The following is a 26500-nucleotide window of genomic DNA, read 5'->3' on the forward strand; positions in this document are numbered from 1 at the left end:
AAATCTCTGCTTTAAATTGGAACGAGTCATTTTGGATGGAATAAGGCGCCATGGATGCGCTTTCATCAGCTTTTCATATGAGAATTGTATTTTCTAGAATGTTTTATTTATTCTGTTTTCGACATGACAATATAGGAATTTTTCACGTTTTCAATGAGGTAATTTCAAATCGAATGCCTTAAAAAATATATTAAGCTTTGAATTATAATTATAAAGAGTGTTTACACCAGTGTTTCTTACTTATTTTATTTATTAATTTTTCATATACGAGTCATAAAAAGAGAAAGTATTCTAATCATCAAAGAATTAAAACTAAATATTTTGACCCTGAGTTCAAAAAGCACATTTTTCAATTACATGTTTCTGCGGTAAAGACAGATCAAGTATGTCATGTTGTACATACTCCAAATTTGTATATATCAGTCTATTTTTGGACGAAATTCTTTCAGAAAAAGTCTATTTGTCTATCTCCCCAAATATATGATAACAAGATGACTGTAAAATAAAGAGAATGAGATGAATAAAATTTGTTACACAGACTTAACATCTTAAGTGTAGATATGTGTCAAATTTGGAATCAAATAGGTCAAGAAGTCGATCATCTCTCGCTCTGTATTTTCACAAGCATGAAAGTCAAATAAATTAAAAATGTAATGACTTGAATATATAAAATTTAGTATGTGATTTTGCGACTACAAATTGTAATTGTGTTAAATTTGGTGGTGGTGGGGAGGTAAAGATGGTATAGTCTCATTTGCTTCTTTTAGAAGACATTATGGCAACAAAATAATTAGTGCATTTTTGAAATTTTAAGCCAATTATAATGGGGTATGAAAAAAAAAAATACCATTTATATTTTACGAGCCAGAGATAACAAAAAAAAAAATCGAATTATTTATTGGGTTCGGATTATGAAAACTAGGTAACTTCGTAAACTAGGAATTTGCCTATAGGTTCTGCAAATGAAGAGTCTTGAAACATCAAGAATTTTAGCTACATTTTAGAATAGTTCAATTTTTGTGTCTTCAGCTGAATTACAAAATTTCAATTACATATGATTTCAAATTATACAAAATTGAATTACAAAGTTTGTAAAAAATAAAAAATAAATAAAAACTATGAATGACAAAATGTTAGGATAATATTATTTCTTAATATTATTATTATCAAGTATAATCAGTAAAGTTTCTATATGTTTGATTATATCCATTCATTCATTACAATATTTATAATAATTGCTTCTATAATATTTTGTGCAAACATGGACGTAGTAAATCAGAATTAAATAATACATATTCATATAATTAAAAAAATAGTAGCCTAAATTGACTATCTTAAGTAAATTGGCCATCTCATTAAAAGAAGGCCTCATAATGTGAACTGTCTGGATCCGCAAGCTACCAAAATCTGCCACAGGACGCATTCTTCTTACTGACGTAATAACTAGAATTGGCCAAGTAGCACATGGTTAAAACAAAAAAGCTTTAACTAAACTTATGCTAATATTAAATAAAAGAAACTTTAAAATTGACGTTAATAAAATAAAAAAGATCTACCATAACGATAGAAATAATTGAATAAAAACTGGACATTTCATGCATTTTGTGAACTCGACCCGAGATATTCTTTATTTCTCATAAAATACTCAAGACCAAGCAGAGCTCAAATCATAAATTTCCCAAGAAGAAAAATAAACTACTTTATAAAACTATATTTCATCGACAGTATAGTAATTCCAAAGGTCCCTTTCCCCCAACAGCACGAAGACATAAAAGAAATTTAATGAATTTCTGGCAAAATAAATGCACAAATCAATAGGCGTAATATATATTGCTTACCCTCTACTGCGAGCTTTCGGAATCTCTTCCGTCGTCTATTCATTAAAACACGCTCAGAGGCAAAAGAATTCCTTTGTCGAGGGGAGCAAGCTAAGCATCCATTGACTTTTCTCCAGCGAACAAACCGCAATGCTTGAAAAGGATACGCTGCTGCAGCTGAAAGCTTGTTAACCTGGAATTTAAAAGAAAAATATACTTTTAAATAACTTTTGGAAGGACTAGTTCACATTTGCAAAGCCAGATTTTATTTTCTTAAATAAAAAAAAATAATCTTTGTTTATTACTTTTTTTAATAAATATTTGGAAACAGTTTTCGAAACATCATAAAGATGGATGATATACTGAAAACATATGATCGATTTTTTTTAAACGTTATAAAAGTGTAAGATCCCCCCTCCCCCCACACACATACACTCCATCTTCACATTAAATGTTAAGATATGATGCAAAATACTTTGATGTTTGGATTTGATTCGAAGGTTTACGAACGATGAATTTTTTTAAGTACGATGTTTTCCTCATCATTTAAAAAAAAATCATTGTTGGTTATTTTATAATAGTTCATTACAAATAAATAAAATTTTCTTCTTTCCGAATGATATCACAGACGTTTATTTTATTGATTTCGTCATTTCCAGAAAAAGAAAGACGCAATCATCTATTTTCTTTACTTTCTTAAAGCCTAAGATAACTATTTAACTTCAACCGAAGCGGAACTTTAATAGGAGTTTTAAATTATGAATAAGTATTTGTGTTTAATAAGTATTTTAAAGAGTATTTAGAAGAATTTTTTTAAGACTCTTAGCATTTAAAAGATATATTTCGCATGAATTTGACAATAGCAACAATTTCAACTTCACACGTTAAAAAAATTAATTTAAATTCAATTCTCCGACAATATTTTTTTTTAAAAAATTGCATTATTTATAGCATAAGATTGTGATCAAAACATTAATTAAATAAAAGGATAAAATATTGTAGAATAAAAAGAATAATGCGAAAAATCATTGGAGAAACAGATAATAGTGAAATCAGATAAATAGAAACAGATAAAAAGAAACAATATTAAACAGAACAGAAATAATATAAAATAGATAAACAGAAATAATATTAAAAGACTAATTATTATAGGAATATGCAGTTGGATACAAAAAATTTTATGTATGCAACCAAATTTTTATCGCTGACTTAGAAAATAATAACAAAATTTCCTTTTTATTGTCAATTAATTTTTTATTTCATTTTTAGGCTTTATATATATTTTATTTATATAATGATTAATTTATTATTTATAGAGTAGCGGTAAATGAGTAATTTATTATTTATAGAGTGATTTTATAGAGAGCAAAATAACTATCCAATGCACATTGCTCAATCAACTAAATCTATTTGAGTTAATTGAGTATTTAGAAGAAATGTACTTTTTTCTAAATATGTACAAAATTAAAAATAATAATTTCATAAGCTTGTACATTGTTTTTCGTGAAATGCTTTTCACCAATCATAGATTACACATATAAAAAAGTATATGAAAACGCGAAAGTATTTTAATCTTAGCATCAAGCCATTGAAATCTACTGGAAAAACCATCTTTTGCATATACAATGCCTTAAATCATTCGCTTAAAATATAAAGAAAATACTTTTTAAAAAAACTTCAAAGGGAAAAAAAAAAAAAAAAAAAGGGAAAGGAAAGACAATCAGAAATTTCTTAAAATAAAAGAAAAGAATACAAAAGACTTTTTCTACCGCAATGCAATAGTTAATTGCCTTTTAGTTTAACTATTAAAAGCCGTCAAATTTATTTACAACAGAACATTAACTTGAAAAATTACACCATTAACAAAATTTAAAAATCAAAGTTTCACCCCCCGAAGGCAATACTCACTGCTGCAAACTATTCATTATAATTAATACGCTATATATCAACATTTTGAATGCAGCGAGTGCTAAATAGGATCGGGAAGTTCCTTAACTTTAGCATATCACGGTCGCCTGAACATGTGATTTTTTTTTTCAGAAAATCTTTATGCATTCGGTTTAGAAAAGCATAATTTAGTACTAAATTTTTGCAGGCCATTTTATGGATAATTGTGCGCAAGTTGCATGGCTAATAAATTAAAAAATATTTTTTTAAAAATTTGTAAGCAAATAATGCTTCCCTCAAAAGAATGTGAAACTGCTACTTAAAAAAGCCAGTGAATTGTCATTATTTACTTACTGGAGCAAAGATTCGTGACATAATTTCTTCAAATGATAATCAAATGAAAATAATTAATTATTTTTACTGTGCCATCGAATTTTGATTTAATTCTATTCAACTAAAATTAAATGAGATGTTGATTGCTGTTATTATTATTGATATCCTGCGTCTTATCTCATTTTTTTTTCTATTAAAGATTATAGTTTTTCTATTAGGCACTGAATCTTGATTTGATATTTTTTCCTACAAAAAAATTAAATGTATTATCACCATTATTATTTTAACGAACAGCAAATATTGATAAAATTTCATCCTACAAAAGCTAATTTTTTTTAATATTTTAAAATCTCCTTTTTATGACAAATGAAAACAAATTAGATTTTATTTATTAGAAAATATATTTTTCCTAGTTTGCGTGGACGTCCTTCGTAAACAGAAAATAATGAACGATTACCCTATATTTCCAGCTTCTTAAATATAAATAATCTTTGAACCATTATAGAATTGCATGTTTTATCAACAGGCGTTGCATTTATAATTTTGAGGTGTGTGTGTGTGTGTGTGTGTGTGTGTGTGTGTGTGTGTGTGTGTGTGTGTGTGATAATGTAAGAGCAAAGTTATGCAGATCTTAAAGCCCATATTTTAATAAGATGGTTCATTTAATTTCATATTTTATAACATGTTTAACATGCAGAAAAAACTTCGTTGGTATTTTTTATTCCATTAATAAAAAAAATACATACATATTTGCATTTATTTATTTATTATGACTCCAGATTGCAAAACATTCACATTTGTACAAGATACTATTGAAGCAGATGTTTGATTTCATAAATATTCTAATAACCTAACGATAGTAATGAAACACACAAAAAAAACTTTGACTTAATAAAGTGTTAATATTATATCAGTATTTTATCATTAACAGAATTAATGTTTTTTTTATAAATTTATTTATTTGCCGACTAGAAAAATGTTGCTATGCAATCGATCTGCTTATGGCCTCCAAACTGGACACTGAAAGATACTTCCAGCTTCTCAAATATGAATAATCTTTGAGCCATTATAGAATTGCATGTTTTACCAACAACCGTTTAAAAAACTGTCCATATTATACAAACAGAGACCGGTATTCAAACCACTATAAAATGTTGACTTAAATTTAATATTTTAAACATAACATTAACGCTTAAATTTAATTTCTTGAAATAACATCCTTACCCCACAGTAATACTGCGTTATATTGCAAAATACAAGCTAAAAATCGCACCTCATCATGATGAGAGGAAAGCAAGTTCATTTTTTTTCCATCCAGCAATTTTTTATACATTCTGCCAGTAATTTTCTATAAATTATCAGTTTTTATTCAATTTCTTATAATAATTGTAGATACTGAGAAGTCGAAAAGGTCGATAGAAAAACATGCCAAGTGCCACTAGCTTTTGGTGGAACTCCAGAGCCGCCTTTTTGAAAGCACCCTAATTGACAGAACTAAGCAACCTTACCACTAACGTCAACTCCTTTTCATCCAAATCCCACTCGACGCCTATTTCCATGCCTTCGGATGAGAGACATAAACGAAAAATCAAAAGCCTCTTCGGCCCGCAGTAAATGAAAAACAATCTCCGTCCACCCCACCCCAATCTCCGCGAGGTCGCCAAAGAAAGCAGCGTCCAGTGGCGCACAATGACATTGTCATTTCCAAGAGCACACATTAAAGGCCCTCCACAAAAAGAAGAAAATATATTTCCCATTGACGTAGCCATTGTCCGACGGGATGTTAGCGGACCAATAGACACCGGGAGAAGTAGCCACTGGTCCTTATCGGAGAAGAAATAATAGTAGGAAGGAATTCCTCCCTCGAAGAGGTAGTCTATTGGGGGTTAATGTTATGTTATGGAGCAGATCTCTCGTATCATTTGACGTTAAGACCTATTTTTAGAGGAAATTTATAGGAAGGTTAGGTTTCTTTTCATTTTATTTTATTTTATTTGTTTGTGCCTGCTTTTTTCCAAACTTGAATTTGTATCCACCTTTATCGGTGAGATTGTCCTGGCCGGGAGAATCTGGTCTGGTTTGTCTAGAATCGATTTGAAGAAATGGATATGGATTTATACCTGGATAGGAGAAGATCTTTAGCACATACTTCAGCTAGAAATATATTTTTATGTTATCCGACAAATGCAGCTATATGTGACTTACTGTTTTAGAGTATTTATCCCTCGTACTTTCTTTACTAAGAAAAAAGAATATTTGTATAAATTGAAAAAAGATTATTTTTGTCATGAAAGATAAAAGGGAAATAAAGATATCAATGTTTGCTATGATTAAAGATCATAACTTTGATTTTAAATTAGCCTCGCATATGTACACATTAAATAACACAATAAGAAAAAATTACAACACAAATACATAGCAAAAAATCCTGCCATATATGTATACCAAACACTGAAAGATATCACATAGTCAAAGTAATCTGAATAAAAGGGCACCTCCTCATTTTGTTTTGCTCATCCCCAATCTTCTTATACATTAAGATGCTAAGAGATTTTCTCCTATTCAACATTCATTTTTAGAAAAACATAGCTATCACTAGCAGAATCTACACATGTTCAGAAACGAACATACACCTTAATCTAATATGCAAAAAGAAGACAATTAATGAAATAGCAGCTCGTTTAGTGATGAGAATAAATAGCTAACAGCACTGATTTAAAATCTGGCTAGCAACATACGAAATTAAGGTATTCTTTAGTAAGTGTTTTATTTAAACATTCTAAGCATTTGCACTATTCGTTGGCATCCCTTGGCATTTGTAATATTCGTACAGAAATACTGTAAGACCCAATTTTATTTATGGCCAGGTATTTCAGTGAATACAAAATTCCATTCCTCTCTACTTTTATAAATAATATTTCTGGGTTTATTTCAATATTCTAAGCATGCTCCCTTGGCATTTGTAATATTCGTGCAGAAATACTGTAAGACATAATTTTTATTTATGGCCAGGTATTTCAGTGAATACAAAATTCCATTCATCTCTACTTTTATAAATAATATTTCTGGGTTTATTTAAATATTCTAAGCATGCTCCCTTGGCATTTGTAATATTCGTACAGAAATACTGTAAACACCAATTTTATTTATGGCCAGGTATTTCAGTGAATACAAAATTCCATTCCTCTCTACTTTTATAAATAATATTTCTGGGTTTATTTCAATATTCTAAGCATGCTCCCTTGGCATTTGTAATATTCGTGCAGAAATATTGTAAGACCCAATTTTTATTTATGGCCAGGTATTTCAGTGAATACAAAATTCCATTCATCTCTACTTTTATAAATAATATTTCTGGGTTTATTTAAATATTCTAAGCATGCTCCCTTGGCATTTGTAATATTCGTACAGAAATACTGTAAACACCAATTTTATTTATGGCCAGGTATTTCAGTGAATACAAAATTCCATTCCTCTCTACTTTTATAAATAATATTTCTGGGTTTATTTCAATATTCTAAGCATGCTCCCTTGGCATTTGTAATATTCGTACAGAAATACTGTAAACACCAATTTTATTTATGGCCAGGTATTTCAGTGAATACAAAATTCCATTCCTCTCTACTTTTATAAATAATATTTCTGGGTTTATTTCAATATTCTAAGCATGCTCCCTTGGCATTTGTAATATTCGTGCAGAAATACTGTAAGACCCAATTTTTATTTATGGCCAGGTATTTCAGTGAATACAAAATTCCATTCATCTCTACTTTTATAAATAATATTTCTGGGTTTATTTAAATATTCTAACCCATCGAGCGTCGGCTGTCCCGCTTAAGAATGTTCTTAAAACGGCCGCAGTCAAAATAAAGGTTGAACACAATTTACTAGAAAAGAAATTGGCAGAACGTTCCTAAACCGGCCTGGTATGTTTTTGCTTTCCCCTGACCATTAACAACAGGGGGTAAACTTTCCCGCGTCTCGACCATCGCCACCCCCTAAACACCGGGGATTCTGAATAGGACTGACTGATCAATCAAGTAATAAATCTGTCGACGCAGGGCAATTGCCATGCGGTTTTTCAACTAAGAAGTTGGTTTTCGCTCTGAGAACTAAGAACTTCTCTTTTAATCTGCAATGTTTGCAGAAAATAGAATTTGTTCAAAAATAAATTTAAAAAAAAATCCGCAGTATGATTTTATAAATTTTTATTAGTAATAGAAAAATTTGTTTAATAAATTATTTAAAAGGAATTTTCATTCATCAAATTGCATTAGGAATATAATACATTCTTTTTACTGACATTCAGTGAATTTTACTTAAGTTTTTTCTAATTTTTAGTTGTAAGCCTTTTACTCGCATATTTGGTATTCGAAATGAAAATAGCATGATTTATAGCTCCCTGATTGAAATAAATTATAAAAAATTACTATTAATTTAAAAATACTACATTCATTTCGGATATAAATCTGTTATAATCTGTTATTGAAAATGATAAATAAAAATTTATAAAAAAATTTTGTTTATTTTTTTATTTTTGTTTTTCATTTCATTTTTTTAAGTTTTGAAAAATAATAAAACAATCTTTTGTCAATATATAGTAGGTGAATATTTTAATGATAATATGTTCATGAAAATATTATTAACTTGAATATTTTTGACTAATTATCTTATTTTGAAATAATTAAAAAATAAGTTGAAATAATAAATTTTTAAAGTTAATTTTAATGCTAAAATAAGAAAACATAGTGTATCCATTTACTCACGAGGCTTATATCTGATAAAAATCATCATTTCATTCATATTTTTAATAAGTGAATATTTTGAATGTCAATTTCTTATATCATTCCTAATTTTGTCACAAATCTTGGTAAAAATGACTTATAGTCAGTGCAGAAATATTTTCATAAATCCAAGCATTTCTCTGCTGACAAATATTGCGAAGAATCTTTCTTTCATCTAACTCCATCAATGAAATCAAAATTTCAACTGTACCCATTTTATTAAGTTACAACATTATGATTTTTTATGAAAATTCGTAAATTATCTCGTAGATAATTTACGAAAAATGAGACTTAGCTGCATGTGTCCAACAGTTAAGAATTACCCTTTCAGACTCTTGCTTCCATACTCTTCATTTCTGAACAATTCAAACGAATTTCACTGGCAATATTTATAAGGTATTTCGTTGCATGTGAATTTCAAAAGGTAGATGCACAATAAAATAAATGAAAAACAATCTAGAGTAAGTAATCATAACTTCAATAACGTTTAAAACCAGTGAGTGAAAATTAAGGTTTTTATTTCATTGCAACAATAAAAATACTTGCTACAAATTTTGGCACACTCATTAAAATAAAACAAATTATAGATATTAATGAATCTGTAATTATTTTATTATTTTACCAGTTCCTTATTTTTCCAGTTTGTGCAAGAAGGGCAGAAATTCTTCATTTAAATGATCTTATCCTCCGGTCACAAAAATTGGATGGGAGAAAATTTGCTTAACAATGGCATTACATATTAAGAAGGTTGTGCTAAATCAGAAATAATATATATATATATAAGTTATTTTATATTTTTAAGAAAAATAGAGATAAGCGTGAATTGTTACATCATAGAATTAATTAGCAAAGACAGGTCGGAGAATCATGTTGGTGTGATAAAGCAGCAAGTTATTGGTGGTCTAGTCACAGATGACTCATCGTGGTCTCATGATGTTAAAATGTTCTCATAATGTTAAATGTCTCATGATGTTCTTATCATCTGTAACTACTTTTTATCAAAGCAAAAATAATATTCACAAATAGCTTTTTAAAAATCAAAACGCTACTATTTTCGTAAATTATGAATTTTTAAAGCATAGTAAAAATTTTAATTAAAATTTTTCCGTGGTAATTCGAAGAAAAGTAAATTAACTAATTTGACATTTGTATATTAATTTATCGAATTTAAGCATATTTTACATCAATATATTTCATTATGGAAGTGAAATTAAATTGTCTTCATTGTTGCTTCTATCATTTCAACCTAATTTTTTTCCATTGTTGATATCAAGATATGATCCAACTAATTATTTAATGCTGAGTATCTTTCAGTGGTATGCTTTTGTTAAAAATTCTGTTATACTTTAGATAAAGTTCAAGTGCAGAATCAAGCATTGGTGAAACATTTTAGCTCATTTTTGAAAATTGCTATTAGGATTGCCCTTAGGAAGTGCATTAGAAATAAATTTCCTAAAGGAAGCAATTTTTCTATTGGAAACAATCTTCAGTAGTATCTGATCAATAGCCGAATTTCAACCAGAATATAAACAAATTTAGTAAGAAAACCCACTTGCATTGTATTAGTGAACAGAGAAATCGAATTTTTTATTTTATTTTTTAGTCATTACTTATTATTGAATATATTAAGAAATACGTCTTTAAATCTTCTATGAAAAAAAACTTTAATGGATATGAAAATCAAAAATAGTAGAGCACACACTTTGTTTGACATAAAATCTAAAACTGATTAAAGAGCAAAGCTTAAAAACTTTTTTTCATAGATTATTGCCATAATACCCACGTTAACTTAATAAAAAGAACACCGCTTTCAGGAGTGATGAATTAATCTTTTGAATCCAAGACTCATAAATTTCAAGAATGGTAAAGATTAAAAGAACAACTCAAAACCTCTTTCAAGAATTAATTCTTGTCTTGCTGAATGCCTAGCAAGGGAAAATATCCTCCCTTTCAATGCAAGATTCGTATTAAAAGTACTTCTATTGTACAATCTGCCTGGCGCATGTTCTATATAACCCATTTTGAGACACTAATTTTCCTTGAATAGGCTGTTGTTCACCAGATGTAACACTTCTCTTTGTAATGTAACTTGGGCAACTTTAAGCACTAAACCTACCGACATTTTACTGCTTGATTTGATCGTAAAACTTCTTTTAACAATGCGAACAAGCCGAAAAACTACTTTCACATAGAGAAACACATGGATTTTCTTACCGAATACTAGCAATTGAAAGGAACCGAGATCCATAGATAAAAAAAGTTCTGAATCCACAGCCTTGTGATACGTTCAAACAGTAAGAAATCGTATCAGCCTTTAATGCATTTATTTAATTTCATTAAATAGTTAATGCTGTTTTATTGCAAAGCAATAATTATAATTGCACAGATACATTCATTAATTCTATTCTTCAAAGCAATATCATACACATCATCTAATTTTGAAGAATATAAATAAATGTTTTCCATTTATTAAATATATTTTCTTTCTTTCATATGCCAAACTTTTTTTAATAGTCCTTATTATTACCAAGTAATTTTTTTCATTTACGCTTTTCGCAGCCCGTCACAAGACACAACTCTTCCTCCCATTTGAATGTGCTTTGATTTTTTTATAGAGATTTTAAATATATATTTATAATATAATTATATATTTTAAAGATATAATTTCTAAAAAAATATTTTTTATATTTATAAAAAAAGCGGTTTTTTTAATAACCTGAGCCCTCTCCCCCCCCCAAAAAAAAAACGAAAGACAAATATGATTTGCAAAAACCAGTGAACAACGCTTGTATTTAAATAGTGAAATAAAAAATAATATTAAGCAGTATAAGAGAATAATAGTAACTACATTTATCAAGATACTTTAAATAAAAACGTCTATAAAAAAAATTAAAAACGCTTTTACTAAAAACTCATTCTAAACAGTAAAAAATAAATAATTAGATCCAAAAATTTTCAAATTTGCCTTTCATTACGTATTAAATGCTTGGCCAAAATCTATATACAAAGCTTAAACAATAGTTAAAATTGCATTTATAAATAAATATTTGTCTCGCTTAATAATTGGGATGAAAATAAATTTAAAAATTTTATATAAGGATTTGTTTTTTTATATTTTACAGCATTTTAATAAAAGTATTATTAAAAGTTCAAACGTACTTTTTTGCGAACTAATCACAATCATTAACTGTTATACATGATTATGACATGTAAATATGAGGGATTCCCTACCTTTAATAAGTATAATAGTTTTCATTTGGATATTAAATTTGTGGCGAAATAATGAAATATCCAAATCAGAAATTAAGTATACAGCTCATATCGCCAATCGATCCTGCAATCGCGAATTCTTACGAAAAGCGTTATTTCTCCTTTTCGGGAGTTCGTTCCCCTAGTTGGAGGGACCACCCAAATTCTAACTGTCAGCGAAAACCACAAAATGACCTTAACAAGCAGATGACCCACCCCGTTTATTGCATTTAAGGGGGAAAGCATTGACGACTTTCTACGTTGGAGCCGGGTTAATAGCAGTTTGCGGAAAGCAACTTCCTACGTTCCAGCCGGGTTCAAAACAGTTTTCGGAAAGCAACTTCCTACGTTCCAGCCGGTATTCAAGAGACACGTTGGAGCGACTTTCTACGTTCCAGCCGGTTGAAGGGTTAAGCATGCTCCCTTGGCATTTGTAATATTCGTACAGAAATACTGTAAACACCAATTTTATTTATGGCCAGGTATTTCAGTGAATACAAAATTCCATTCCTCTCTACTTTTATAAATAATATTTCTGGGTTTATCTAAATATTCTAAGCATGCTCCCTCGGCATTTGTAATATTCGTACAGAAATACTGTAAGACCCAATTTTATTTATGGCCAGGTATTTAAGTGAATACAAAATTCCATTTCCCTCTACTTTTATAAATAATATTTCTGGGTTAATCTTACTTTCATTTTGTGGATAAAATTATATATTTTCATTTATATTTCTTTTATTTAGATATACCTTTTATACCTAAAATATATACTTTTTACGAAAGAAAAAGTGTTTGCCATCCCACATCTAGCTGTTCTATAGATTGTCTTAGGAAATAGGGGAGATATTTCACATTTCTCTAGTTATTCCATAGGATGTTTGAATTTTATACATTTTAGACAGCATATACATTTCAAAGAATATGGAGCGTAAACAGATTACCCAGCCGAGTAAAGTAATCAGTTTAATATAATTATTACTGAATATTCACTTTTGAATTGAATCGATATACATCAAATGCCACTAATTTAATTTTGAAATTCACAGCGTTTCTAGATGGAGAAAACATCTCGTCAGCGTATAGTTTAAGACAGAGATTTTCAACAAACAATTGCTGGTAAACCAATAACTACTATTAGTTAAAGCGGAAAACACAAAGGGGTTAAAGGGTTAAAGTGAAAAATGTTATAAAATTTTGGCTAACAAAATAATTATAAAAAATTGAAGTTATTGAAATCCATAAGCCTATTAAAAAACAGTTAAAGAAATGCACTAATAAATTAGCAAAACAAATCAATATATTTTATGAACACAGAATTTGCAAAAAGAGTTTTACGAGTATATTAAGAACAAATATATTACAGTAAAACTGGCATAGCTCAAGAAATTAAAGTAATTTGGTTATATTAATGTAGACATGAGTTTATATCAGATTTTATAAAATTTAGGCTCCATGAAACAAGTTAAAAGACGTTTTCCATTTGAAGATTTTATTATAATGTTAACTAATTATAAGTTTAAATCATAAGTAAAAGTGAAATTGTTCCGACGTCCTTTACATTTATTTTGACAATGAAGTAATCTGTCCTATTACAAATTAAATCAAATGCATAGTAAAAATTTTGTTAGACTAACGATATCAAGACAATTCAAATAATTTGAATCTTTAATTAACAAAAAACACTTAATAATAATAATAATAATTTCTTCCCTCGAAAGAATGGCAAAAAAGGGTAGAAATTTGATAATAAGAGTGCACAAAAACAAAATTCAAGGTAACACAAAATGTTGTACAATATTGAGCGATATTACTTTATTCAATATTCTACAATATTATACTATATTTGCAATTCTACTTGTTGTATGAGTAAAACTATTTTAATACGGTATAAATAGCTATAAATAATAATACAATATAAATAGCTATAAAATTTGCAATATCGGATAATATTGTAAAATATTAGAAGAAAGAGAAGAGATTTGATAGCAAGATTATACAAAAGAATGTTTAAAAATATGGTACAATAACGATATTGCATTATATAATTCAGTCTTCAACAATATTACGAATATTTATATCATACAATACTGCAGAATATATGTGTGCTAGTGGGTGACTGGATGCAAAATGATTTGGAAACCACCAGCCTAAGATATTAATTGGATGATGGAATTATATGTTAGATGGAATTCGTTGCTTCATTTAAAATATGACTGCCATGTCATTTGATTTGATTTGTTTGATTATTGATTGATTTGATATTCATTCAAATATGAGTTATCAGATTTAAAGTAATTAAATTTATACTCTGTTCTGAAGAAACATGGCACTTATTTCGGTACAGACCTGAATATTTTAAAAAATAGCCTGATGATAAGGGCAATAAGATATTAAATGAATGATAGAATTAGATGTTAGATGGAATACGTTGCTTCATTTAAAATATGACTGCCATGTCATTTGATTTGATTTGTTTGATTATTGATTGATTTGATATTCATTCAAATATGAGTTATCAGATTTAAAGTAATTAAATTTATACTTTGTTCTGAAGAAACATCACACTTATTTTGGTACAGACCTGAATATTTTTAAAAATAGCCTGATGATAAGGGCAATCAATACCTTGAGCCTCTGCGAAGCTACAGGTTACATTATAATTCCGTGTACAAAGAATTGGTGATATAGAATTCATATCATAAATCATTGTTTCAATTTAAACAAAAAGTATTTCTTTTTATAAATTAGTTCTATTTCTAAAAGAAAATACTTTCAGAACTTAAACATTTATCAAACGAAAGCTGAAATTTTAACACAAAATCTATTCAAATGTCAAAATTAATTCAGAGTAGTCAGAGCCTCATTTGCCAATCATATTTATGCAAACATTAATTCATCTGAAAATTCGAAATTTCATAACCGTAACAGAATCTTACTTCCTTTCGATAACGAAGTTATAGTTTATTATAAAATGGAAAGAGCGGAACCGTAGAGCTCTAGTAGATTTAATTTGGCATATAGAATCAGTAGGCACAGACAATGAAGGCGTGCTCGTTAGAAACTGGGGCACAGAGAAGTCTCCAACAAAAATATAATTTATCAAAGGAGTTAGTTTAATCATATGCAGCCCTCGGGGCCGTCGCGTTTAATCAAGGCTTGCGAGCCAAAATGTCGCGCCACCGATAAAATGGAAAAGGATTCCAAGCATTTACACTGTTGCCAGATTCCCGACAGATTTTGCAAACGATAACTAACGCCGGATATTATTGCGAACAAGATAAAATCTTCAATTTCACTGTCTGCTATAAATTTCAGAAACAGGATGGTTTTATTGATTTTAAAATTAAATACGATAAGCTGACTTGTTTTAAAAACGCAGATTCTCATAAAGTTCTACTTGTTGTCAGAGCAAAACTATTTTGATGCAATTTCACGAATCTAATCATCTGAAGTAAAATAATACATTTTTCAAAAGACATAAAAGTCTTGGTGTTTCCTGTTGTTTCAAAAGATGAAAAAAAATCGTTTTATAATTGAATTTTTGACATCTTAAAAGTCGAATTCCCTTTCAGCTATTTTGTGTACGACATATTTGATACAAGAAAATAAATTTCAATGTATTATTGCAGAAAGAACATATTTTTATTAACTATTGTAATTATATTGTTTTAATAGAATTTTATTATTTATAAAAAGATATTTGAAATTTATAAAAGACAATTTGATAAATGCCAAGAAAAAATTAGAATACTTCAAAAGATCCCAAGATGAATTGAAACTGTATAACTATCAATTCTGATATTCTAACATTTAAATTATTTTACTTCTCTTATCATCATGCCGAGTAATAACAACGAAAATAATTCAAAAATATGCACATAAAATATGAAATAAATGAATGTATTGTTGCACTATAAAAATCAAATTAAAAGCGATGCATAAGTGCAAAAGGTAAATAATTCACTGATAGCACCTTTTTTTCTGGTATCCTAAGATTTAAAAAAAAAAAAAAAAAAAAAAAAAAAAAACAGCCGATTTTAATTTTTGGGGGTTGAAAACATTCCCCCCTTCCAAAGATTTTTTTTTTATATTATCCAATTGAAAGAGCCTCAGACGTAAAAACAAAAAACGTAATCACGATAATTTTTATTTTTAAAAAGTATGTTTAGCTTCAGAAATTATTATTTCCTTATAACTTCTTAGGTAAAAAAATATAAAGGCAATAGAACTATTAGTGTTTGGAGGCATGCTTATCTGAAGGTATATTACAGTTGGAATTTACAAAAAGATCATATTTTCAAAACACACCGTATAATGTAAACAAAATATAATTTTTTTGTATTTCATTCTTTTTGAATCTTTTTCATTCAAATGAAGATTTACAGAAGTGGTGCTTTTGTGTTTCATTCCAATTAATAAAAGCATTTTATAAACTTTATTAAGGAAATCGAACGAGCATAGTCTAAGCACAATCGTTTGGACCATTTCTCTAAAAATTTTAGCCGTAGTAGTGGAGAATTAGATGAAAAATTTCGTAAGAACATAAAAAATAATATGAATTTAAAAAAAAACAAAAAGAATTATTTTAAATATAATAAATTATGTCACAGAATATTGATTAGAGATATTTAATATCAAATCCAGTTTAAAAATTTAAATATAATAGGAACACGTCCAGAATTTTCTAGAAGAACATGAAAATATATTATGGAGAATTGCCAAAACTATCACGCTCAGTTATCACTAGTTTTGGCGCATAATATTTTTATCTTAAAGAGATATTTTCAGTCCAATAAGCATTAAATTACAGAAATTTCTTCACAATAATCTCAACGGAAAATAAACATATGACACAAATATTCACCAACAAGACCCTCTTAAGCATAGCATTCATAATAACGATTCCTACCCACATAGCAAATAATTTATAAGGTGAAAAGTCGCCTAATTTCAGAGAAACAGCTACTTGCCGAGAAAAAAAAATTATCTTGTCCGCTGATTTGATCAAAGGAAATATTCCTCCGCAGAGGTTTGTGTATCGTAAAGAGTTTTATGGACCCGGGAGACACGAATGATTAACGCGCCAACTCTGCAGCCGTACGTGACTCGTCGAAAATGATACTAACTGGAATTGGATTACTACAGTCGCTACAGTTACAGTTACTACAGTTTTAATCTCTTATTGATTTTTAAAATGTCCTGAGATCACGTCTATGGCATGAAAGAAATAGCAGAAAAATTAGTCCCTTTTACTAAAACAAATGAGATTCATTTTTATAGAAATTAATAGATTTCACTATAATAATTTCCAAGTGAGTTTCTTTATAGTTAAACTATATTTCTATTCAGAAGAGGTTAGATAAAAAAAAAAGATATTATATCAATATATATTTGTATGTAATAATTATAATTTATATGCGTTCCTAAAATTGTTTTCTAGTCTCTTCAATTCAAACTTTAATTTATGATTAATGAAAGTTTATATTTCCCACACACAAGTCTACACGTGCTTAAAATAAGTGTCGTCTCAGCTAAAAACAATTCTGAAGTAATATAAATTCTGATTGTGTTTTCAAAGCCATTTTTTTCTCCACTTTCTGACTTCTTACATAGACTGCATCGTTCTTTTGTCATGGTTCCAGCAAATAATAATTGATAAAAATTGAACTTTTCCCTTAATAATTCTAAAAAAATTAAAAGAAGTCATTTTAAAAAAACAATCATCTGCTTCCTTTACCACAAAAATCTTTTTATAGAGATAAATTATCATCTATCAAAATATATATACATATATATGTAATTATCATAAGTGATTAAATATGTATGATTTTTCTATACAGATCATATTAATGATATCCTTTATAAATGAGATTCTATCAAAAGAATCACAACGTTTTCAAAATTAAATTAAAATCAGAGACTAGCATATTTCTTCTAGTTTCGTCAGAAACTGATAATAATTTACATTTTATTAATTTATTAAAACTAAAAAAAACATCATTTGAAGGCAGCAAATTACAAATATCGATAACACAGTAAGTTGTTGTTGTTGTTTTTTTGGTGAAATTATACTGCATATTATAACTTCTTAGAAATAAACCATGTCTTTAGCTTTTTAATGTTTTGGCATGCAAATAAATTGAGTTGCACTCAATAAGGTTTTCATATTGAATATTTGCTTAAATATATTTTAATGAATATAAAATAAGGGAAATGATAATTCTAATTCAAATCAAGAAATTTGAACTGGTTTTACTTTATTATTTTGCCTAATAAAAAATATTATTAACAAAAAACAGAGACTTGAAACCAATATTTATAATCATTACAACGAAGAACAGGTTTCATTTCTAGTTATTAATAATTAAATCATATTGAATATTTGCTTAAATATGTTTTAATGAATATAAAATAAGGACAATGATCATTCTAATTCAAATCAAGAAATTTGAACTGGTTTTACTTTATTATTTTGCCTAATAAAAAATATTATTAACAAAAAACAGAGACTTGAAACCAATATTTATAATCATTACAACGAAGAACAGGTTCCATTTCTAGTTATTAATAATTAAATCATATTGAATATTTGCTTAAATATGTTTTAATGAATATAAAATAAGGACAATGATCATTCTAATTCAAATCAAGAAATTTGAACTGGTTTTACTTTATTATTTTGCCTAATAAAAAATATTATTAACAAAAAACCGAGACTTGAAACCAATATTTATAATCATTACAACGAAGAACAGGTTTCATTTCTAGTTATTAATAATTAAATCATATTGAATATTTGCTTAAATATGTTTTAATGAATATAAAATAAGGACAATGATCATTCTAATTCAAATCAAGAAATTTGAACTGGTTTTACTTTATTATTTTGCCTAATAAAAAATATTATTAACAAAAAACAGAGACTTGAAACCAATATTTATAATCATTACAACGAAGAACAGGTTTCATTTCTAGTTATTAATAATTAAATCATATTGAATATTTGCTTAAATATGTTTTAATGAATATAAAATAAGGACAATGATCATTCTAATTCAAATCAAGAAATTTGAACTGGTTTTACTTTATTATTTTGCCTAATAAAAAATATTATTAACAAAAAACAGAGACTTGAAACCAATATTTATAATCATTACAACGAAGAACAGGTTTCATTTCTAGTTATTAATAATTAAATCATATTGAATATTTGCTTAAATATGTTTTAATGAATATAAAATAAGGACAATGATCATTCTAATTCAAATCAAGAAATTTGAACTGGTTTTACTTTATTATTTTGCCTAGTAGAAAATATTATTAACAGAAAATACAAACTTCAAACCAATATTTATAATCATCACCAACAGAGAACAGGTTTCTTTTCTAGTTATTAATAATTCATTAACAAATATTAAGATTTCAAGCATCCACAAGGAATCATTTTGACTCTGACTTTGACTAACTTTCTTATAGCAAAGAAAAAAAAAGTAAATAAATAAAGAAAAGAATATAAATATACAAAAAAAAGGAAAATCGAAATTGCAGACTGAAATATCATGACCTTAATACTGACATGTTAAAAAGTAATATTTTTTTATCGCCTGTTTTCTATTATACTATTTTGCCATAATTTGTAAATATTCAAACAAAATAACAGAAATAAATAATCAAATCTTGAAAATAAAGTATTTTTGTAATGCAAATATTTTTAATCTTCTTTAATTAGATGATTATATTGTGAAAATCGCACTGATTACATTTTAGTAGCAAATGAATGGTTAAAATCAATTGTGTTTTCACTTTATTAAATCTAAAAAGATTCCACATAATTAAGATTAGCCACAATGACTGGAAAACCATTTTTTAAAATATTAAAATGATGTAAAAACAGTTATTATGCATTTATAAATTTCAAAGTTATCGAAAAAAATGTTAAAATTCCGATCAGCTTTTATTTGTTACAAATCAACTCTTTGTCAGTGAACATTTATAACTCAAGAAATAATTATGTGCCAAATTTGTTAACTCAAGTTCCAATAATTATCGATTTTTTATCGATTACCTTGTTTATCGATTTTTGTATCATACAAATTGAACCACACACCAGGAAAATTATAAATATCTAACCTATAAATGTTATTACAATAAAATTTCTTTTTGCTTTTTAACAACTTAAAAGATAAGTTGGAATTCTTTTTACTTTTAATAACTTAAAAGATAAGTTGTTTGAATGTGTTCGCGACCGAGCAAAAATCTTTTTCTTTAATCTAACATTACATGAAGTAATAAGATTCATTTCTCTAAAAGGTTGCGGAAATCTTGCAGAATGTGTTACTGACATTGAGATTTCTTTAAGATAATACTTATCTCTCGAACACTGCTGACATCATAACCCCCACGATATCCATCATTCAACAAAGGGATCATTCTGATGTATCACCAGAAGGTCAAGGGGGTCTTACAACAACACGATAGCAGCATAATCCATAGTAGAAGTTATTACACAGTGGCAGTGTGGTTATCACAAGCAGAAAGGGGGGGGGATTGATTGCAAATGTTCTCCCACTTTCTCTTCCACCTTCGCATAAAAATGTTCTTAACGTGAAGACAAAAATGATTTTGTCCAGATGTTATGAAATAAATATTTTCGGTTGTCATAGAAAATAAAAATTTATATGTATCCAAAACAAAACACTATTAAATCATTGCAATTTTATTTATTTTTTTAATTTCACAATCTCTATAAATTTCAGCAAGTTTTTCAGAGACTATTATCCGAACAAACACGATTTTTATGATTTAACCAATAATAGACGATTCATTATTAAACATATTTTTTTATCTAAATAATATTCATAAAAATTCATTTTTTTTTCATACCAATGATAAAGTATACACAAAAAAAGTGAATTAAATGTTTCCACTGGATACAGTGACACCGCGCTGGTAAAAAAAAAAAAAAAAAAAAAAAAATAACTGAAATAATAATAATTTAAAAAGATGCACAACATTTATGAATTAACTTGAAAGACAAGGCAAGTATGGTAAGTATCAAATTAATTATGTTTTTTTTTCCATCCAAAATGAATATTATATTGATTACGACAGACAGTAAAAGAAAGAAGGAAAAAAAAAAGGTCGGAATAGCCTGGTTGGTAGGGCATTGAACTCGCATCCCTTAGGTTGTGAGTTCGAACCCCACCGGCCGGAGACTCTCCGTGTGTGTGGTGGCTAGCGCACGTATAAATCTGTCGTGATCACAAAGTCCTCCATGTCGAGAATAATACCATTGGGGGTATTGGTTCAGAGGCGATCGTTCTCTGGTTCAGGTCTAAATTACGATCTGTGGATGAGTGAATGAAATGAATGAATGAAGTCCGCCCGTAAAAAGGGTTGTGACACGTGAGTAGCTACGTCGTACTGTTGGCTCTAGTTGGGCATTGTTTCTTTAATGTTTCACTCATTTTTCAAAAATTTAATAAATAACTCAATAGATGCAAACGATTTTAAAATAAGGAAATTCATTCTTTTCAATTATTATTTTCATTTTAATTGAAAAGCAGTCTCAGACAATAAAAGGATTTTGTGAATTATAACATTTTATGCAAAAATAGTTTTCGCATTAAAAATATTAGACATGAGAGTATTTTAATCGCGATTACTGCAAGGTATTATAAATAGTTTGCATTAAAATTCCCTATTCATGCATATCGTTCTGTAATTCTACATGCCTACATATTGCAATCGTTTTAAATACATTGTGAAATTTGAACTACAAAGTAAGCAGAATTATCAAAACAAAATTAATTGTTTGTCAAACTAAAGGATTTTTCTTCACAACATAAAAATTATTTTTTCATAATACCAATTAAAAATATTCGAATTTGAGAAAAACTCATTAGATTAAAAAAGAAAAAAAAAGTAACTTATAAAAAAAAAAGTAAATTATGTATTCACGTGGGAAAATTATGTTAAATTAAAATCACTTTTGACAGAAAATATGCAGAACGCTGCTTCTATAATACGATTATTCAATATGAGCAACAAATTATCAATGTATCAGCTTTAAAATAATCAAATAAGATCAATTATATCAGCTTTAAAAACTAGCAGAACAAAAATAATTAATTTTAACGCAATTAAATTAAAAACAGAATCGATTTTAAAATATTCATTCTTGAATAATTAACTGAAGGGGGGAGAAATGGTGGTTACCTAATCATCAAGATGCTTTTATTTAAAATAAAACAATTAACAGTTTTTCTGTTAATGATTAGGAACTGGACAATATGATTAGCTAAAAGCCTTTCCATGTCTCCGAAAGTAATTTTTAAACATAGAGAATAAAAACTAAAAAATTCTGTTCCCCATGTAGTTAAATAAAACTTAAAATTTTTATTATAATTCTTTTTCTTTTAAACAAAGAAAAAATCAAAATTAAAAAAACTCTCTGACAATTTTAATTTATTTTCTTTCTGACTATACAGATTTATGATTTTATAATTTAGTATTGAAATAAAAATGAACATTTCCTTAATCAAAACACTTAAAAATTAAAAAACGAAATTTTATATTGTGTCAGTTTTAATAAAATTAATTATTTTCTCCCATTTATTTTGAAATCGTTAGCAACTGAATCAGCATAAATTTTGCTTAAACAGAAATCTATAATATTCTAATGCGATTTTTCAGAAATAAAATGCATTTACAAAGAAGGTTTCACTCTTCTTTGGAGTTATTGAAAAAATTTTGAGTTTTTGCATAAATTCTTCAATTGTTAATGTCAAAATATTACAAATAAAATTATTCGAAAGTTAAATCTATTTTAATAAAGCATAATTAAAATACAATTTAAATTAAATATTTAATGTATACAGTTATTTTATATCTCTTTCAAGACATTAAAAAAAGTGTTCACAAATTTTTAATTAAATGCAATGTTAATTTCTTTTTTTTTTTTCCCTGTAAGCTTTATATCGATTTTTGTTCATTTGCATTTCAATTCAATATTTATTTAAAAAACTCCTTTAAGAAACAACAACAACAACAAAAATCATCTAAGAAAAAAAAGTAATGTTGCTATAATTCCTAAACAACTAGGGGTTTTCTTTTTTAATATTTAAAAAATAAATAAGAGAAAAGGATTAATATATTAATAACATAGAAATCTACTATAGCAAATTTCAAGTTAGCATACGAGAACATTATTATCTTTTTTATGTCATTGTTTGTCTTAATTAATTTATGTCATTAACCAGTTTAAAAGTGTTTGAAACAATCACGTGACTATCAGATTACGCTTGCATCGATATTTAGAAAAGCGATGGTTTTTTTCATCTCGAAATCATTTGAGCTCCAAAACTTTTTTTGCAAGTTTTGGAGCTTTGGTTTTATTTATTTATTTTTATCATGTGAGAACATGATAAAAATAAATAAATAAATAAATAAAACCTTAAAAAGTAAATAAGAAGTAATAAATGAATTTTCAAAAATTAAAATTTCTAAATGAATAAAACAAGTACGATATTATTGGATAGTTTGTCCTACATTTTTCTTAACAGACTTTATCCAATTACAAATTTATGAACATCATCTGTTTCAATATATTAGATTATACAGATATGAAATAAATATTAATATAATGGAAATGAGGTGCTTAGTGATTGTAAAATACATGAAAACATTTCCTTCCATTAGGAATATATTTAGTAGCTCTTAATTTCAACTACAATAATAGACTATTTCCCCTACACAATTCCGAAGTACACACTACAATACAAGCGTTCGGTTGTCAAGACTATTTAATGTTGTACGATTTTAAGTGAACGGAATCAGTTATAAATTGCTTCATTAAACTGAGTCGCATCGCTTTAAGCTACAATTTTAGATCAAATACTTGAAATGCGCGAATATAATGTTAGAGTTAAATGCAATAATTATTATACGCTCCTGGAGAGTGGCGGCATTTACTAAATTAGTGAATGCATCTTATCGCTCGTTCGCTTGATCCACAGATTACATTTATCTGAGTTCATTTCTATAAATACGGTTGCAATTAAATCATCTCCGGAACAAGTATGATAAATCAGTCTAGAATCAAAAGTCAGGCGGATGTTAAGATCTGGTGAATATAGGTTAGTTAAAATCTAAACATTAATCAAACATTTTGTCTTAAAACATATGTCGTGCATATCATTTTCTTATATGCGAAATATACTTCAAGAAAATATAGTAAATCTTCAAAAAAGTTCCACTTGAGCTTTGGATCTCATGTTTTATTAATTCACATTTTAAATTTTATATAAGAGGAAAGGAAAATATTAAATAAATAGTAGTATTTAAGCTATTCTATTTGATATTTTAACTGTTACGGAAGAGGAAAAGGAAAGTAACATACGAGAAATAATGTTTTAGCAATTCTACAAGATATTTTAGCTATTCTGTAATAATAGGGCACGAAATTATTACATCAATGTTTTAGCAATTCTACTCAATTTTCTTTCAAGGTTATGAGATAGAGAAGAGAATTATTATAAGAGTATTAATGTTTTAGTAATTCTACTCGAAATTTTCACTGTTATGTAATAGAGAAAGGAATTATTATATGAGCACTAATGTTTTAGCAATTGTACTCGAAATTTTCACTGTTATGTAATAGAGAAAGGAATTATTGTATTAGTACTAATGTTTTAGCAATTGTACTCGATATTTTCACTGTTATGTAATAGAGAAGGGAATTATTATATGAGCACTAATGTTTTAGCAATTGTACTCGAAATTTTCACTGTTATGTAATAGAGAAAGGAATTATTGTATTAGTACTAATGTTTTAGCAATTCTACTCGATATTTTCACTGTTATGTAATAGAGAAGGGAATTATTATATGAGCATTAATGTTTTAGCAATAGTACTCGAAATTTTCACTGTTATGTAACAGAGAGGGGAATTATTATATCAGTACTAATGTTTTAGCAATTCTACTCGATATTTTCGCTTTTATGTAATAAGGAAGGGAATTATTACACGAGACTAATATTTTAGCAATTCCACACTGTAATAGAAACGGGAATTATTATATGAATACTAATGTTTTAGCAATTCTACCTGACATTTTCGCTGTCATATCATATGGAAGGGAATTATTATATGAGAACTAATGTTTTAGCAATTGTACTCTATATTTTCGCTTTTATGTAATAAGGAAGGGAATTAGTACATGAAACTAATGTTTTAGCAATTCCACACTGTAATAGGAACCGGAATTATATGAATACTAATGTTTTAGCAATTCCACACTGTAATAGGAACCGGAATTATATGAATACTAATGTTTTAGCAATTCCACACAGTAATAGGAACCGGAATTATATAAATACTAATGTTTTAGCAATTCTACCAGACATTTTCGCTGTCATATAATATGGAAGGGAATTATTATATGAGAACTAATGTTTTAGCAATTCTACTCGATATCTTCAATGTTATGTAATAGGGAAGATAATTATTATGAGTGCAAATGTTTTAGCAAATCTGCAAAACACTTTCGCTGTTATGTAATAAGGTAGAGAATTATTACATGAGATATGTTTTAGCAATTCCACGATGTAATAGGGAAGAGAATTATTATATTACTAATGTTTTAGCAATTCTTCCAGTCATTTTCGCTGTTATATTATAGGGAAGGAGAATATTACATGAGACTACTGTTTTACCAATTCTACGATGTAATAGGAAAGGGAATTATTATATGAGCACTAATGTTTTAACAATTGTACTCGATATTTTCAACTTTATGTAATAAGGAAGGGGAATATTACATGAAAATGTTTTAGCAATTTCACACTGTAATAGGAACGGGAATTATTACATGAATGCTAATGTTTTAGCAATTCTACCAGACATTTTCGCTGTTATGTAATATGGAAGGGAGTTATTATAAGAGAACTAATGTTTTACCAATTCTACTCGATATTTCCAATGTTATGTAACAGGGAAGGGAATTATTATATGAGTACAAATGTTTTAGCAATTCCGCAAGACATTTTCGCTGTTATATAATAAGGTAGAGAATTATTACATGAGACATGGTTTAGCAATTCCACACTGTAATAGAAACGGGAATTGTTATATGAATACTAATGTTTTAGCAATTCTAGTAGACATTTTCGTTGTTATGTAATATGGAAGGGAATTATTATATGAGAACTAATGTTTTACCAATTCTACTCGATATTTCCAATGTTATGTAATAGGGAAGGGAATTATTATACGAGTACAAATGTTTTAGCAATTCTACGAGACATTTTCACTGTTATGTAATAAGGAAGGGAATTATTAGATGAGACATGTTTTAGCAATTCCACGATGTAATAGGGAAGGGAATTATTATATTACTAATGTTTTAGCAATTGTACTCGATATTT

This window comes from Argiope bruennichi, chromosome 3 (genome assembly GCF_947563725.1).
Source record: "Argiope bruennichi chromosome 3, qqArgBrue1.1, whole genome shotgun sequence".
NCBI lineage: Eukaryota > Metazoa > Arthropoda > Arachnida > Araneae > Araneidae > Argiope > Argiope bruennichi.